General features: G+C 46.2%; 1 protein-coding gene across 7 annotated transcripts in view; it reads left to right on the forward strand.

Annotated features, from left to right (window-relative positions):
* Positions 1-17,612, forward strand: part of STAG1 (STAG1 cohesin complex component) — a 149,441-nt gene that overhangs the window by 986 nt on the left and 130,843 nt on the right. Inside the window, exons 1-4 of one of the 7 annotated variants that reach the window (XM_085512619.1) lie at positions 313-1,024; positions 1,105-1,221; positions 1,356-1,486; positions 1,572-1,758. The exons of 4 other annotated variants lie outside the window; for them this stretch is intronic. The gene's annotated coding sequence lies outside the window, so the exon portion shown is untranslated. Of the gene's footprint in view, positions 1-29; positions 1,025-1,104; positions 1,222-1,355; positions 1,487-1,571; positions 1,759-11,541; positions 11,587-17,612 lie in introns of those variants that run through there. 2 more of the 7 variants (XM_085512618.1, XM_085512620.1) reach the window with 2 other exon arrangements.

Genomic DNA, 17,612 nt, shown 5'->3' on the forward strand with positions numbered 1-17,612 from the left:
GAGCAGCGGGAGGAGGAAAAAGCGGCCGCGATGTTCACGGCGGCGTCCAGAACTGCCGTAACTGGCAGCTGTGCGGATGTCACGGAACTCAGTGGAGCTGCTTTAAGTCCCGATGTCTCGGTGCTTCCGGTGCTGTAGTGCTCATCCAGCCGCACGGTTCTCCGAGGGACAAAAGCTCTGTCCGGATCTGTGCACTCAGGCAGTGTCGTGGTGGGCACAGCGGGTGCCACATCTCAGGGCTTTCCCGTGTTCCCACGGCAGCGATAAGGCCGCAGTGCTGGACGGCCACTGGTTTCCCCAGACCCAAAGTAGCTTCTGCCCCGTGCAGCGAGTTCCTGTTCATCCACACTTAACGAAGTTACCCAGCGTTTCCATGGGCTGATCCATTGGGCAGCTGGAAGAAACCACAGGCCCAGAATGCTGTGTAAAGAGGCTCCTGTGGAAACAGGGGCCAGTTTGTTTTCCTGGCAGTGCCACGCTGAGTTGTTGGTGGGCACCGTGAGGAAGTGCTGCGCATGGTGCAAACCTCCACAGCACCAGGGTGCTGCTGGTAGGGCTGCTCAACCAATGGACTCACTGATGGATTTACTGCTGCAGGACACAGCAGTGCAGAGCGGGGCTGCTTGGAGCTGGGAGGCAGTGGGGCAGGCTCAGAGCACCTTCCCAGCACATGGCAGCTCCCTGTCTATGCTGCTTCCCCTTATCCTACTGATGTGGCCAAACCTCCACAGCAGCGTGCTGGGCAATGGTTCACACAACAGCTGGTATCCCCAGCACTATGGAGGAGGTCTCCATGCTCTGCAGGAGATGAGCTGCTGTCTCTGTAGCCTGTGCTTGTTGTCGCATACATTTTATATCACACCTGCTGTATTCACGTACTGCACCTCCTGAGAGCTGGGGAGGTTTATGAACGTTAAATATTTGATGCATCGTCAAAACGAGTAACTCAGGATGATCAGAGACTCAGTGGGCAAATATTCCTGACTGGAAAATAGCCTTTCCCAAGGAGGAATATATACCTCAGGTTTGTTTTCTTGCTCGTTCCCTTAGAGTCTTGCTGTGCTACGAGGTGGCTAAATGGTGGCATTTTAAATACAGTTTTAGCAGGCGGTTGAGCCTGGAGGAGTGTAAAGATGTGGTGGGAGAGAAACACCTAATTGTGATGACTTACTAAGGAAAGTCATATTGCTGGGATAAGAACAGACCTTCATCATAACATCTGTAAGTGGTGTTCCATTGGGTGCTGTGTCACTGGAATGAGGGCGTGCTTCTCTAAACCTGACACGTCTGCTTTGGGACCCCCAATGACAACCAAAAGGTGTTAAATAGTCGTGATCTGTTTGTTTGTGTTGAAGGTTGGGTGCTTTACTTTCAGTCATGGAGCTCTGGAACTCTCCCATTGCAAATGACATCTGCATGTTTGCAGCAGAACAGAAGGGCACAGAGTTGGTTTTCTTTCCTGGAAGGGAGAAGGAAGTGTGATGAGGTTTGTGTTCACAGCACACAGTTGTGTTGATTCTGTTCTGGATGTAGGGATACACTGTATTCTTCACAATATCTTTCATTTCCAGACTGATTTCACTTGGTGAGCTTTGGTGTTGGATATGTGATCGGAATGCAGAGACCTCTCTTTGTTCCTCTGGGCAATGGGAGGCTTAGAGAACATCATGTCCCTGTGTTGCATCTTTTCAGTGTGAAAATGCACATCCTGAGGTGTGTTTTGGGAAGATCCCTCCTCATCATCTTAATGGTTTTAAGGTGAGCATCCCAGTCAGCTGCCAGAAGAGCTGGGGAGGACAAGGTGCAACGGGGCGTTTCTGTCGGCCTTCAGACCGTGCTCTGGTTCTGTGGCTGTCTGCTAATTCCTTGTGGTCTTGGTGCAGGTGATGGTTTCACCACTTGCCAACTTGTATCATTGGTGAGAGAGCAGCCCATAATGTGGGTCCTGAGAACAAGGACCTCAGGCTGTGATGATCTGGCAGGGAGTTTTGTGCACATCTCTGTAGGAAATCTTGTGAAATGCTTTTTAATAGTAACAGATAATAATAGATATCCTTTGCCAAGATGTCTTTACGGAGCCCAGGCTATACCACGTATCCCAGTTTGAAACATAGGTTCGGTATAAACCTTGTCCATTTCAGTTGCACAATCTCCAAAGCACTTTTATATTGGAAGAAAATGTCCCCTTAAAAGGGACAAGGCAGAGGGTGCCCTGCTCAGCCCTCCCAGCTGGAAGGTGACTCGTCCCCCTGGTTCCCCACAGCAGTGCTGTATCAGCAGCACAGGGCGGCAGGCAGCTGTGTCCCTTGCTGTGCAGGAGTTCACCAGAATAAGTGCCATCTATTCTATAAATAAATGAAGTGAGCCTGTGTTCTGTGGCCACGCAGCACACTGGTGGGTGCTGGCAGGTTAACTGAGGGGAAACAGCACTGACAGATGGTTTGGCTCATAGGATAAGAACGTTCTTAGTGGAGGTGCACAGGGCTGGGTCTGTGTCAGAAGCGTTCCGTGATGTCAGAGGTTTTCTACAATAAAAGTAATAACAGCCCATCTTGGATGCATGTTGTTGTTTTCTTTTGACAGTAGGGCATAGTATGTGTGATGGCTTTTGGAAACAAAAGTCAGATGCCAAGATGAGAATCTGTCGCTGCCCTGCTGGGGGGGTTTCCTCTCCTTTTCAGGGTTAGGAGCAGGAAGACACCAATGTGTTAGTGTTTAAGGCTGGAAAATACAACTTCATCTGGAAATGACTAATGAATTCCATCTAAGTGAGTAATAAGCATGCAGGCTGTGCACTGCTGTGCCTAGCGCTCACCAGGACCACGAGAGCTGTTCCTGCACGTGGGGTTGCACGGGATGGTTGAGCTGACGTCACAGCCTGCTGCAGCTCCAAGAGGCCCCTTCCCTTCCCCTGCTGGTTGGGTTTGCTGTCTGGCAGGCACTCAGTGCATGCAGTGAGAGGTGTTTTCCTGCCAGGTGAGTGACCTGAATTGGGTGTTATAGCGGTGATACAAGGTCAACACAAGTGTTCTTCGGCAGGAATTGTTCTGGAGGGTTAAAACTCCACCTTCTTCAGGCAGGAGATGCAGAGGGGCACGGATCTGTGTGCTTACCCTGGTGGCCATGTTCAACTCGGGGCAGTGTTCCCATTCGTACCTCATTGCTGAATCCCCCTGCCCAGCTTTGCATCATTTCAGTCTCTGCTGGCTGTTCTGTTCCTTGCTGCTGACCCTGCCTGCAGCACCAGGAGGAGCTGGGTGTTACCAGCAAATTGTATCTTCGGCTCTTACCTCCTTTTCCAGATGGACATTTCTACAAATGCCTCAAAGTTGGGGCTGTTGCTCTGTGGGACGTCACTGGTGGCATCACCATTGTCAGCAAGGGCCATTTGTTCCTGCCCAGATTCCTGCCCATGGCCAGGTAACCTCTGGTGCCAGGCCTGTGTTTGCCATGGCAGTGGAAGACATTGCGTGGCTTCTTTGGTATCTCATAACATCAGTATTTTCCTGCAGCCTCACTTTAGTAGAATGACTCCTGTAAGAAGTAAATGTTGTCAGTTCATGAGAGCATGTGTGCTGGGATTTCTGTTCTGCTGAATTTGGTAGGAATTGGTCCATGGACTGAAAATTACTGGTAGAGGGAATTAGAGGAAAACAGAGAGAAGGCTGTGCATCCTGCATACAGTTGTGTAGGTCTGTTTCTGTGGGATAATGAGTTTAAAAATGTAATTGTAGTGATACCATGAAGTAAATCATGTGCTAGAAGACATACTGACTATATAGTACAACATGGGAGTGTGAGCAAAGCCAGAGAGAGAATGCAGTACGGAGAGCTGCCGAGGCTTCTGGAGGGCTGCTGTGACACTGTGGTGTTTTGGATCCTCTGCCCTTGTAGTTCCAGGCCATGGTTCATTCATTCTTCATCTCCTTCCTATTCACAGCTCCAGTGTGTTTCTTCAGCTCCTACTGAGCTCTTGTGCAAGGTGCTGGATGTGGTCAGGCCCTGATGAGGGGAGATGCTGCATGATGTGCCAGGATGCACCACCTGCACTGTCTGTACTAGATTCTGAGGCACTGCTGGGTTGTGTCACTGATGCAGTTGATGTTATTGTAAAACAGGCAGCTGAGAATAACCTTTTCAACTCTTCCTTGCTCATAAATGTTTTTGGTAGACAGCTCCTTTGTTGCATCTCCTTCAAACAACTTCCTTGACCTAAAGTCATGCTTTGATAACACCCACATCTGCAGTTTAACCATTGTATCTGCCTTTGTCCTGAAGGCAACGTGTTGTTCCTTTGTAAGTCCTGTTTGCATTCAAGCTCCTGGCAGAGATAATGACTCTGTGACTGTGATCACAAAAAGCATTCAGTGCGTGGGACAGTCAGAACTGATCTGTAGTTCCCCAGTGCTGGTCCCTTCCCCTGAGTGCTGAATGGCACACAGAGCCTTTGCTCAGTGTTACAAGGCGCAGTTGGTTTAACTCGGGTTGTTTGAATTGTGAATGTATGACCAGGTTCTCTGCTGCTGGAAGTGGTGAGTGTGACACAGACAGAGCTTAGCGGATCTGCAGAGGAGCAAACGTATAATTGGAGGATGTGGGAGTATACACGGGTTGCTCTGAAAGTAATGCCTCCTATTTCTATCCATGGGAGCTACTTCAGCTACAAGGAGCACAATAACATTGTTTGATGATGTTTTGTAGCTGGGAATGTGCTGTTTTCTAGCAGCCACCTCTGCTAGCTCTGCATTTTCACCGGGGATGAACATGAGCCTGCATGCCATGCTTGTCAACATCTGCACAACTGGAAATGGCTGCTCTTTTCACTGCTGAAATGCACCAGTCACCACCTCATTTTGCTACACCTGCTGCTGGGTCTCCAGCAGTGTTCAGTAAGCATTGATGGATGTCACTGGGTGCTGGTTTTTCTGCAGGAAGGAATTCAGTCCTACCCCTTTGCTGCATCCACACATCCATGTCAGCTGCTGCTCTGTTGGGCTGCCCCTCTGCTGCCATCCATCTGTGATGTGGCCACAGCAGGCAGTGGGATTGCATTGGGATTGCAGTGGGATTGCACCCTGCTCCCTGCAGCACGCACCTCTGGCACACAGACCTTGCACTGCACATTCCTGCATCAGACTCAGAGCTGCAGGCTGATTATATTACAACAGAAATTATTCAAATGAATTCCTCAATATGAGATAAAGGCGCTTTTGTGTTTTGTTGGGTTTTTTTGCCACTTTTTTTTTTTTCCCTTAAGTATTTCAGTGGGAAAATCCTGCTGAGTTTTCCTGCTTCAGATCCAAGAGCTGTGGCTGCCCCGTTCTGTGGCTTTCATATGATAACTGTGTGTTGCTACTGCGACAGAATGAATCCCTGAAGTGACCGGTGTGTGAGCATCTGCAAATTAGTGAGTGCTGGCTTGGTAGAGGCCACGAGATGGGTTCTTCAGAGCAGACCTGCACATAGCAGATTTAATCCTTGTGCAGCTTGTACAGAAGGAACAGATTGCATCTGCCTCGCTGAGAGTAACCTATGCTGTATCCTTCCAGTTTTGTCAGGAGGGCTGAGGCTGTGACAGACACCAGTCTGTTGTGGTGTAAACAGGAGGCGTCCCCTGAGCACCAGACTGTCTTAAACAGAAATTCCATGTTGCTTCCAAAACAGGCAAATTACTGCAAACAGAAGTAGCCAACAAATGTTTTTCCTAACTTTGTTTGGGAGAGAACCTTTATTTTGGCTGAGGAGGAACTTGAACTAACAGCAGCACTGCACACTGAGCACAACCAGCAGTGGAACAGGGAGGGCAATGCAAACTGCTTTTAGCCTTGCTGAGAGCGAACTGAGCTGTTAGTGCTTCAGGGTGCACTTACAGACAAGCAGAAGTATCTGTGTGTGGGTCTTGTCCATTTTGCTGCGCTGGATGTCATGGCTGCCCAGAGGATGAAGGGCTGGCTTACTCTCCTCTTCATCAGAATTTTCTTGATAGGACAAGGGGGAATGGTTCTAAACTGAGACAGGGGAGGTTTAGGTTGGATCTTAGGAGGAAGTTTTTCACCCAGAGGTGGTGATGCACTGGAACAGGTTGCCCAAGGAGGCTGTGGATGCCCCATCCCTGCAGGCATTCAAGGCCAGGCTGGATGTGGCTCTGGGCAGCCTGGGCTGCTGGTTGGTGACCCTGCACACAGCAGGGGGTTGGAACTGGATGAGCACTGTGGGCCTTTGCAACCCAAGTCATTCTATGATTCTGTGATTTTCCTGTTTTAGCTTTGCAGCATGTTTTCTTGGAGACCCTTAACTCAGAATGTCAAGGTGGTTAAGGGTGTAATGTAACATTGGTTTTGTGATCCCTTTAGCAGTTTGCTTGCAAGCAGAGAGCTGGGCTCCTGTTTCATCTTGCAGTTGTTTCTTTAGAAGACTCAGTTTGCTTTCAAAGAATTGCAGAGTATTTATCACTCAGATGCAATCAGTCCAATAACCAGGGCATGCTCCAGTGAGGGAAGATATTCTGTCCAGATTTTTACCACGGAAGTTTTATCTAATGAGAACTGTATTTGTGCAGACTATTAAACTGTGTGTTTTTTAATATTTTCACTGGTTGTTGTTGCTGGCATTTCCAGCCACGTAGCTTGGAATCCAAATCCACATTGCAGCTACAGCCACTAAGAGATCTGAGAACTGTATCATCCTGAGAGCTCTGTCTAATGTTGTGCCTTCATTGTAAGAAGGAGTTGCATGGAGTGGTTCTTCACTTCTGCTTCCCAGCTCTGGGCGTTCTTTGTTCCAGGACACAGCGCTGAACACAACAAAAAGGGAGAGACTTTGAGTCAGGCTCTTGCTCTGCCTCTGGGAAGGTCATTTACCTTGCTCTTGACAGGTGCTTGTCTAATCTCTTAATTGCTGGGAATTCCACTGCATTTCTTAAGCACATTATTCCAGTGCTTTATATTATTGCTGCTTTTTTGTTTCATTTTTCCTGCTGTGTAACTGACAGATTTTGCAGTAACCTGTCCTGGTCACACCCAGCTGTTTCTGATGTACCGTTTTCTCCCTCAATCTCTATCACAGATCACATGTTTTATGTCCTGGATTTTAGAGTTTCCTCACAGATGTTGTTCTTCACCTTCCTGCCCCCACTCACTGCTGTGCTGTCTTTCCCCCCATCAGTTTCTGTCCTGCCTCCTGGAGCCCCAGCTGGGCACCGTGCTGTGATGTTGATGCTGGTGTGGATGGATTGCTCTGTGCTGAGTTGTTTTGGAGAGCTCTGCATGAAGCTGCATGGCTCAGAGCTGCTCCTCTTGTGCACAGATCACACAAGGCTTTGCCAGTGCTGGAGGTTCTGCCTTTGCCTGTGCAGCATACCTGGGTCACTGTTGGTTTTACCTCTCAGAAAGGTGTGTTTGCCCTCCTCCCACATGGGGAACGGGAGGGACAGGATGGGAACCTGCATGGTAACTTGTTACAAGAGAGCTGTTACAAGAAGCAGCTGCCCCTGCGTGGTTAGGAGAGGCACAATACCGTGTTTATCTGGCTTCCTGCCTGGCCGTGGTGATTGCTCAGGAGCTGTGGCTTTCTTGCTTGCTCTTGTCCGGGAGAATGAGGACCTTCCATCTGGATGCTGTTGCTCTACACAGTTGTCTGTTGCCATTTGATTAGCTGTAGCCTTCAGTATTCATGAAGGTGGTGGAGGGAGGCTGCCTTGTTTGCTCAGAGTCAAGCTGCTGAAAGCATACATGGAACGTCGCTTCTCCATGTCCTTTGATTTGCCATCCTCTTTTCTTTGTTACTATAAGGTGGTACATAAAGAGGATTTACTTTACTGTGGTAAAAGTATAGAAGCACCTTAACAGGAGGGGGGAAAGAAAAGGGAAAGAAAGTGCAAAAAAAAAAAAAAAAAAAAAAAAGGTGCAAAAAATGTGTAGAAGGGATTTTAATGGGAGTATTTAATGGGAATGTAGTCTCTGATTTTAAAACCTTCCTCCGAGATGTGTGTGGGATAACAGCTGTCTTCCAGCACTGACTATGTGCAGCCCCTTTCTCTTACACTGCAGGCCTGCTTTTGTACCAGTGGGGATATTTGAGCCTTGAAGCCAATCCTTAAGTTAAGTCTTAATTAATAGCATTTATTTAATAACTATTTGGATCCCAGCTTCTTCAAATAACACTGTTTGTTTCCTATCCACGTGTAGTCCTAAATGAATTAGTTCAGACACAGTTTGGAACTGGTACTGTGCAATATTACATGTGGGATGAACTGATGCTTAGATTTCATTGCTTTTTTGTTCCTTTTGAAATCATCTCTTAATGTGTTTACAAGCTAAATTTTCTTTGGGCTACTGAGAGAAATGGGATGAAAAGTTAAAGTTACAATGATCCTGTTTTGTGTTTTTTAGGCTTTCCCGCTGTTGTTGATGCTGTAGGTTGATGCTGATGACCGTGCCCAGTGGTTTTTTAGTGTATTTTTGTTCTGGATTGGTGTTTTCTCACCTCTTTCTCTCTCTGGGTGACAATCAGTGCCGTCACCTTTGCTGCCCTCCTGTCACCCCAGTGTCGGCCTCTGACAGATGAGCCCCATCCCTCCCCTGGAGCATTGCGAACTGTGGTGGGGAAGCAGCCTCTGTGCAGCTCTCATGTATCAGGGATGGGTGCTGTAGGGTTCCCTTGGCTGTTGTGACGCTGGCTGCGTATGCAGCATCATCACCAGCCGCCGCAGCTGTTCTGCTTTTCTGGATGAATTTGGGATTCCTCAGCAGTCGCATTGACAGCAGATGAACGAGTCTTTCAGTAGTGCAAAACCCGCAGTGACAGTGATGGAAGCAGCTTCCTTTCCCCCGCCCATGCTCTTTGTTACAGCGCAGCTCCCAGCAGCGTTGGCTGTGTTTTGCTCTGCTCTGTTTGGTGGTGGTTGTCAGTAGAGGCATGCAGGAAGACAGGTACCTCTGCGAGTTAAAGAGCAGTTTGTGGTCTCATGTATAATAATTGCCATACTGAGGTTTGTCTGGAGGTGAGAAAGCAGCTTCTGTGCTGTGGCTCTCAGTGCAATGGAGCTTTGCTGTGTAGTTGACCACCTTTCTACGTGCAGCAGCAAACAGTACAGGAGCAAACAGCTCCACTCACCTGGCTGTTCTCCTGAGAATACGAATTTCTCCTCTATTGCTGCAACTCAGAGGAAAGCAGTACTTTATGCTTCTAAAACACAACTCATATTATGCTGCTTACCTCAACAATATGTTTCATAGATACTTAGAAGAACAGTCAAGAAGATTCATCAGTCTCTTTTTTACTTTCCCTTCTCAGAGCTCTCAGTTATCCAAGGCAGAAATGTCAGATGCCCTCTGACTCTTTGGCAGAGTCTCATGTTATATTGTGCCCCAGCTTCATGTCTTTGCTTCAGAAGCCATTCGTCTTTTGCTCTGCTGTCATGAACGTGGTGCACAATTCCACTGCTGCTTTATCTTCTGCACTGTTCTGGTTTGACTTCAGAACATTCGGGAGAATCTGTTCCCTGTTGTATCTCCAGAACTGATTCCTGCCCCTCCAAAGGGTTTTCACGTTGGCTGTGTTTGAGCCATCAGTCAATAGGCTTGGTGAGTCTATTGATTCATAAGTCAGTTCTAATAGCTGTAAAGCCTGCCACCTTCAGAAAAAAAAAAGAAAAGAAAAGAAAAAAAAAAAAGAATAAAAGAAAAAGAAGAAGAAAAAAAGAAAGCTTGTGCTGTGTGTCCCTAATTTGCAGCTCCTCCTCATTGGAAAGGAAGATGTTTAAGAAAAAGAAAGGCTAGAATGGAGTGGAACAGCAGCCGGCTGAAGCAGGAGCTGGAGGACTAAGCATGGGGTATAGCAGCTTGAATCAGAACTTCTTACTTTTGGCTGCAGGGAAGTGGATGTTTTGGTGTGAGGAGCAAGAATGTGACCAGCGAGCCAGCTGCTCTGCCCACCAGTCCTGTCTGTGGGAACTGGCCTTGTCTTTCTGACCCTAAGGGTCCAAAGACCCAGGGGGGCTGTTCAGCAATGATATGAGTGCTCTGCTAAGAGAAGCAATCACAGAGTTCAGATGTTCCTTTTGATGTTACCTTGGGCTTGTCATGACAACAGTGTGTTGATTTCAGGAAACCATTTCGTACTTGCAAGCCAAAACTTACCATAGTGATCATCATCTCCTCCATCTCCTCGTAAGGCAGCCTAGTTTTAGCAAGCCTGGGCATTGGCAGGTAGGTTAACAATGAGCACCGTGTTAGAGAACAGTCAATAATAAACATCCTTTTAAATGTTCATGTACAAATAAAAAGCATTTGAAGCTCTCCTAGCAGAAAGTTGTGCTGTACAGGTTCATGCTGTTTCAGGTTCTCCTTTTTCTGGTGAATTGCATTCAGGGCTTTTCTTCCTTTGGCAATTTATCTAATCATCCACTACCCCCGGGTGATTCTCTCGTTCTTTGAGGAAGGTCAGTACCTACTTAACGTGACAACCCTCTAAAAGTGTGTCTGCCAGAATTGTGTGTTCATGTTCAGGTGTCCTCTGGCTTCACAGAGCACATGGGTGCTCCTGCTGCAGCAACTGCTGTGTTGTGTTCGCTGGTTTAATGAATTGCTGCTTGCTCTCCTCTGTGGAATAACCAAAAACTGATGGTAAAGGCTTTTGTACCCATTGGTATTGGCATGTGTTTGTAGCTTCAGCATGGGAAATGTTGGTGTAACTAGTAACTGTCTTGTTTGGCTTTCTCTTGGTCTGTCCAGTGTATCCAGAACTGGAAGATGGCTGTACTGCCTGCATTTAATTTCTGAATGAAACATGAGGACTGAGGTGTTGAAGTGTCTGAATTGTGGCTGCAGAGGAAGGGCTGGTTGCTCAGCACTGCTGGGCTTTGCTGCTGGGCTTTGCTGGCATTGTTGGGATGGTTGGCATTAAAATGGATTTTTCATTAAAAGCTGCAGTTCTGTCACACAGGAACGGGCCTTTGAAGGTATTGATCTCTGGTCAGTCGATGTCCCTGTGGTGACTGCCTGTATCGCCTGCAAGCAGGGAAGGCCGCTCAGTCTTAACTGCAGTAGAGTGGCAATTTAATTGCATTGCTTCGATGTAATCTAGTGAACGTGATAGAAATGCATGCAAAGTCTGTCATATTAGGGTGCTTTTTCTTGACCAGTCGTCTGTTTGTTAGCTGGTGCTAACGAGTTGTGCTACCAGGAGGGCTTGGGCTCTGTCTGAGACCAAACACAGGTAGAAGACATAAGCAGCCACAGTGCAGAGCAGGGAAAAAGGAACTTATCTGAATTTGTAGTGTGAAACCGGTGAGAAAACTAGTTATGTGTGTCAGTGAAACAGAGCAAACTGAGGAAAGGAGTGCAGCCACATTGGAATGGTTTGTGTGCCCCTGGAGGAGCAGGCGCTGTGCTGGGATGGCATCTCATGTCAGATCTGCTGCTGCTGCTCTTCTGCGTGAAGTTAAGTCAGTGCTGGTTTTGCATGGTACGTGCAAATATTAGAAGTTCTAGAAGTCAATTTCATACCTTTTTTTTTTTTTTTTCTTACTGAAAAGGTACCAACAGGAGAAAAAACACATGGAAAACTCCAATGTGGTAAAACCTAGTAAGTAATTGTGGTGATTTTTTAACTCCAAATTCTGTGGGAATCTGATATTCAGGAGTTCCCGGTGCTTAGGAAGGTGTGCTGTTTTCAACACACATATCTTAAAACAGTGGCCAGTGGCTCTGAGCACAAAGCAAAGCAGGGTTTTACCCTGCAGGAAGGAGGGTGCCTTGCACAGGAGGAGCAGTAAACCTGAAGGGGTTCATTCCAGAAGGTGATTTGTTGCAGTTTGTGTCTCTTAGCAGTATCAAGAGCCAATACAGGAACATTTTTGCTAAGTCTAAAAATCAGTGATGGAAATGGCTCCAGAGTTGGCCAGTTTTGAAAGCACAGCTTTCTGTGGCTCCTCTCACAGGCAGCAGGAGCCCAGCAGGCCGGCTGTCATGGGTGTTGGTGTCTGGAAGTACATCCATGTTGGAAAACATTATTTAGAAAGCAAGGAAAGAATGTTATAATGGTAGAAAAGACACTGCTGAGTTAAAGAGTAAAAGGTGAGATTCCTCTTGTCGCTTCTCCCAGCCGCAGACACAGAATTGATTAGAGCAGTATTGGACTTGAATGGCGTAATTAATGAATGACGAAAAGAGCCACGAGCAATTTGAATGGTATTGAACATGAGCCGTGTAATGAAGTAGGGGGGTGAGCTCAATAACATTAGGTGGGAGAAGCTGTCACATCTGTAATATTAAAGAGCTGTTCTAGTATTGGAAAGGTCTGCAGTGGCACAGTATTCAAATTCGGAATATTAAGCAGAAAGTGTTTGGAATGAGCCAAATGTTAAAGCAGCACCAGTAAAACCTGAAAGTTTAGACAAGCTCTAAGCTCTAAATAAGGGCTCTATTTTAATTTGTGACATCCATTAAGGTCCAACGAGGAAAAACCCTGCTGCAGCTCGTGAGAGTAGGTGCACAAGGAGAATCTGCTTTGAAATTCTTGTTCACGTTTCTCCATAGGACTTGGTTAAATAGCTGTGAAACATGGAACTGGGCTGGTCTCCTGCGTGGTGTAATTGGTGATATTCTCTTGTTCTTGCTAAAACTGGAAGAGATCATCCTTGGTTGGTTTTTTAATTGAACACTTCTGTTGATGGGGGATTAAGAACTGAATTATTGGCTGTTCTGTATCTTTTGAGATTTTTTCTGGCTTAGAGTTTCTGGGATCATGGTTGAGATGAAACCTACGCTTTTCTGCCTGATCAGGCAGCTTCCTTGCCTTCAGCCGATGAAAGCTTTTTGGCACCCTGCTCTGGAGCTCCCCTTGCTGTAGCTGTCAGCTTGCTGCTGCCCAGGTAATGGCAGCTCCCTGCAGGAAGCAAAGAGAAGCTCACTGTTGGTGGGAGCTGTCTCCAGGGGTCCCTTCTGGTTCCTGGAACTGCTCAGCTGAGCAGGATAAGGTCCAGGATAAGGATAAGGATATCCCCCCATTCTGATCAAGCTGCAGAGCTTTGGATGAGCCCCAGCAGTAGCTGAGCAGCCACAGGGGAACAAGGAAAGCTGGCCAGAAATTCCCTAGCTTTACAGTGTCTTCAAAGGATCAGTTCCTATGGTGGGTTGTTCTGAGTTGCATCACATCACCTGGAAATGCATTATTCCAGAAATGATTTCATTTGTGCATTTGAGCCATCGACCTGACTCCTTGCAGCAAGGCAGCTTTTGTGTGGCAATGAGTGGAATTAGAAAAGAGGAACAACGCCTTTCAGACTTACCACCAGCTTCTTTTCTTAGCTGCTTTTCACCATTCCATCGATTGTAATGGGGATTTTTCATTTACTTCTGACCAGGATGTGCCCCTTCCTGCTAAACACGTGGGTGCTTTTCCTGTAGCACTCGCTTGTACCATTCAGAACTGGGGCTGCTGCAGGAGGTGCGGATCGGTAAGCAGGTTTGTAGTGCAAGGCTGAGGCAGCAGCCACATTAGCTGGATCCATTGTATAAGCATCGCTGCCTTTTTCCAACAGTAAAGTTCTGCATCAGATTCTGAGCTGTTCTGGCTCGCTGTTAATGTGTGTTCCCTAATGGAATTTCAGTGCTCCATTCGCTCTCATTGGAACCTGAAACAGGAAAATAAATGTTTTGTCATTGGACAAATAATACTGGAAATGTTGTCATTTGCTCCCAGTTACTTTTAAGTACTCGCTGCATTTTCCTTGAGAAGCATTTTTAAAAAAATAAGGATGTTAATGTAGTTGGCTTACCCTCAAATTGTGGTGCCTTTTGCTGTTCCACGTGGCTTTGTAAGTGAATGGTTATTGCCTATTACTCACATTGCCCCCTGAGCAGTACCTGGAGCTCCGAGAGCACTGTGTGTGTGTGCAGGATTGCACTGATTGCCATTGAGTGCTTCTCTTAGGAGGAATGGAATCAACAGAGTGATTGATGATTTTTCAGGACGGGCTCAGACTGAGGCAGGGTGTATTAATATGTCAAAGTTGGGGGTTTTTTAACTGAACCTTCTTCTGTGGTAGCGATGCTGCTGCAAGCTCATTCAGAAGGCAGAAACAACTGGAAGCAGACCAGAAAGCTGGCTCTTACTGCATCTGTATAACCATTTATTGAATTATCTGCGTTCATTGTCTGTGCACAGCAGTGCTTTACATGTTATCAGGGAAGCCGTAAATAACTTCCTTTTCTCTGAGCTTACTTTATGATTTCTTAAAAGCCTCTTATCAATCAGAGTTCCGTGTAAACAGCGTAACCGTTCTGACCGTCTGGGATTCAGGATGCCAGCTGGGCAGTGTCCGAAGGTAGCTGCGCTAAGTAGAACAGGCTGAGGTGTTCTCTGCATTCACAGCTGCCCAATGCTCTTAGCTTCTGTCTGTGCACTGTCTCCTCAAACCTATACATCGAGCTGCACTCTCTTAGAGGGTTGGCTGGGTGCTTGCTTGTAAGGGAAGGGACCCACATACTGGGAAGCAAACAAACTTCGGTTAAGCTCTTATCATCAGGAGGAACAATTCCATTTATCAGATAACACACTATTATTTGCTCTTTTATTGGGAGACGCTCCTTCACTCAGCAATGTTTCATGTACAGTTTTATCACTGGGAAATTTATTGCAATTTTTTAATGGCTTCTCAGTCAGGTAGTGGAGTTTTGTGAGGTTACACATTACCCAGCAACCTGCGCTTAGGAAAATAATCCAGTCCTTCCAGGATGTTAGATGTGTTCGCTGTAGGTTCTTTAGATTTATCAGTTCTGTTTTGGATTGATGTCAGCTGAGATACTGAAGTGCTTCTTAAACGTTTCAAAGGGTTATCACAATTTATTTGGTAACCTGTAATCCAGTAACTGAACACAATGCTTCCTGGGGGGCACCTACAGGAAAAATACTTGTCAGCTGGAAACAGGGCTTTGTAGCATCTCCTTTCCTTCATTCCAGAGCCCTTTCTCCATTAAAATCAGATGATGCTCACAACGTAGAAGGATGAAGTGATAAGCACAAAATCCTGTGCTGCTAAAGCTCTGGGGCATAAAGAATAGTTCTTTGGATCTTCGCTGGGTCCTGGGAGGCATCAGAACAGACATTCAAAGAAAGAAGTGTGAAAGCATTCAGAAACAGAGCAAGTCCTTTAGACAGCTCTTCAGTACCCGTCTGATTGTCCCTGGGTGTTCCAAATGCTTGTAAGGTAGCAGAGGAGCCTGAAGATTTTTGGCAAGTAATTTGCTTCTTGGGTGGAAAAACAAGTATTGGAAGCACTTTTCCCGAGGGATTTCTTGGTTTTCTTGGTACATACATATCCATGCAGGCGGTTTGATGTCACTTTTTGAAGAATGATGCTTTGCTTTTCTGTTTTTCCATGTTATGTTTGGTTTCCTATGGCAGTGAGGCAGCACCACTGATGATGTGCAGGGGCAGCAGCAGTGGAGGTGCTGAGGTGCTGTTACAGCAGGGGAGTGAGGCGCATCACTGTTTGGGGTGGGTTTTTTATATTGTTCATTTTTTGGTCTCTGGTCATTTTAAAATATGGCCAAAGTCATATTTTTGTAGTAAGACATCACATGCTACGTAAATGCATTTGAGAGACTGAATTGCTGTGTGCCTCTTCTGAAGACAATGGCCAGTTATGATGGAATTGGAAAGAATGGCATGGGGGAGTTGTCAGGAGGAGAAATGTCCGGTGGTTTTTTAAGGGAAGACAGCTAAAGGCACTGTCATATCATCTGACTTTCCCATCCTGCTCCTATGGCCCAGGCCCCTCTGTCTCCAATGAAAGCAGCAGCAAGATTGAAATGGTTGCATGTTAGAGATTCCATGCAGAGCTGCAGGACAGCAGTCCATGGAGAAACAGGCATTGCTGTTTCCACTGCTTATGAATCTGCAGGAAAAGACCAACAGAAGGAACGCATGCAAGTACACAGCAGTCTCAGCTGCACAAACACTAAAAAGAGGACTCAAGTTGGAATGGCAGCAAGGAAGTTCAGGATTCCCAAAAACATTAACAGTGTCCTTACTGTGGATGGAAATCTTAAAAACAGGTTAATGCAGAGTAAGTGGGCTCTCTGAAAAGACAGGAGAAGGAACAGCAGAATGCATCGGTGCATCAGTACCTCCTCAGAAATGGCCCTGAGGCAGCTCGTCAGATTTAGGATCATTTTGGATGGCTTGTGGCTGTTGTTGCAATTGTGTTTTCTTTAATATGACTGTGCTTGCCTTGTTCAAATCCACACAGTTCACTTCCTGCACTCACAGAAGGAAATCCTTGCATGAGAGCAAAGTACCATTAGATGAGATTGTCCTCTGTTGTCTGGGGAGGGGATAGTTTCTCTGTTTACTCTTTTTCCTTAGTTCTGCAGATAATTCTCTAAGGAAAAGGCTGCTGCACTCATCCTGTTGCACTCGAGCAGCAGTGGTTGCAGGCTGGGACACACGCTGATCAGTGCAACAGGGAGTAAGGTTTCACTCTGCTTCACCCATAATAAATTGTGTGAAATGTTATGGAGAAATATCTCAATTTAAGAAGTACTTTATCTGCTTTAAGAACTATTTTCTTAAATTAGTCAGCTGGGGAGGAATTCAGCTGCTTCACACTTGGACACTGGGACTCTTCAGCACAAACCGAGTGTTACACATTGCTTGTGAGCACTGCCACTGAGCAGTGGAGTTCTGGTTAGATTGCTGGAAAATACCACTTTAATTTGTAATGTTTTTAAGGAAGGAGAAAGCATCACCTTCGAATAAAGCAGAAAGCCTGGTGAGTCCTGCAGCCTTGTTGCTGGTACCTGTTAAGAATGAAGTGTACAGTGTGAGGGCGATGTTCATGGTGAATAAGTTATTGGAAGAAGGCCACAAAGGCTTCATTTGAACAATCAGTTTTTCCTGCTGGTGCTAACATACAAACTTAGTGAGATTATATCCATGGGATTCTGTTAACAAAGCTGGTATTAATGCAGGCTTCTGAGCTCAATCTGAAGAAAAACATGAGTTGAAAGGTGACTTGTGACAGATAAGCAGAGCAAATTTATGTAGAAAGAAAACAGTGGCATCTTGTAAAGTGCATTTTGTTTCTCTGAATGTCAGCACTTCAGCTCTTCCAGCCATGATGACAGAAGCAGCATACAGGATAAAATGTAGAGGCTCGTTTGGGATGCAGGGAGAGCCCAGGAACTGCTTGGATTTGTGTGTTTAGGGACATTGCCTTCATTCTGAAGGGCTTTAGGGGAGGTAAGAAAGGATGTGATTAAATGGTATTTTTCTTCAAAATTGGCTGCAGGGATTTAAAAAGAATTGAGTTGAAGGGTTATGTTGATACAAAATCTTGTGTATGCAAATAGGAGCAGTGGGGGTGAGCTGGATCTGGAGCTTATTCCAGGGGAGTACAGCTCCATGCACACAGTTGCCTTGTGCCCTGCTTTTGGCCTGGGTGGAAACACTCATCTTTGCAAATCTTCTGCCCAGCGTGCTGTTTTTGTTATTATAGATTATTTATGTTGGTGTTTAGAAATAAGAAAGAGCTTCACTGTTTAAATAACTTTCAAGGTTAAGACATCTTGCCTCTTTCCTAGTTATGGGAAGGGTTGGCTCTGAAA

This window comes from Coturnix japonica, chromosome 12 (genome assembly GCF_054131305.1).
Source record: "Coturnix japonica strain WE chromosome 12, WE-NBRP24, whole genome shotgun sequence".
Taxonomy (NCBI): domain Eukaryota; kingdom Metazoa; phylum Chordata; class Aves; order Galliformes; family Phasianidae; genus Coturnix; species Coturnix japonica.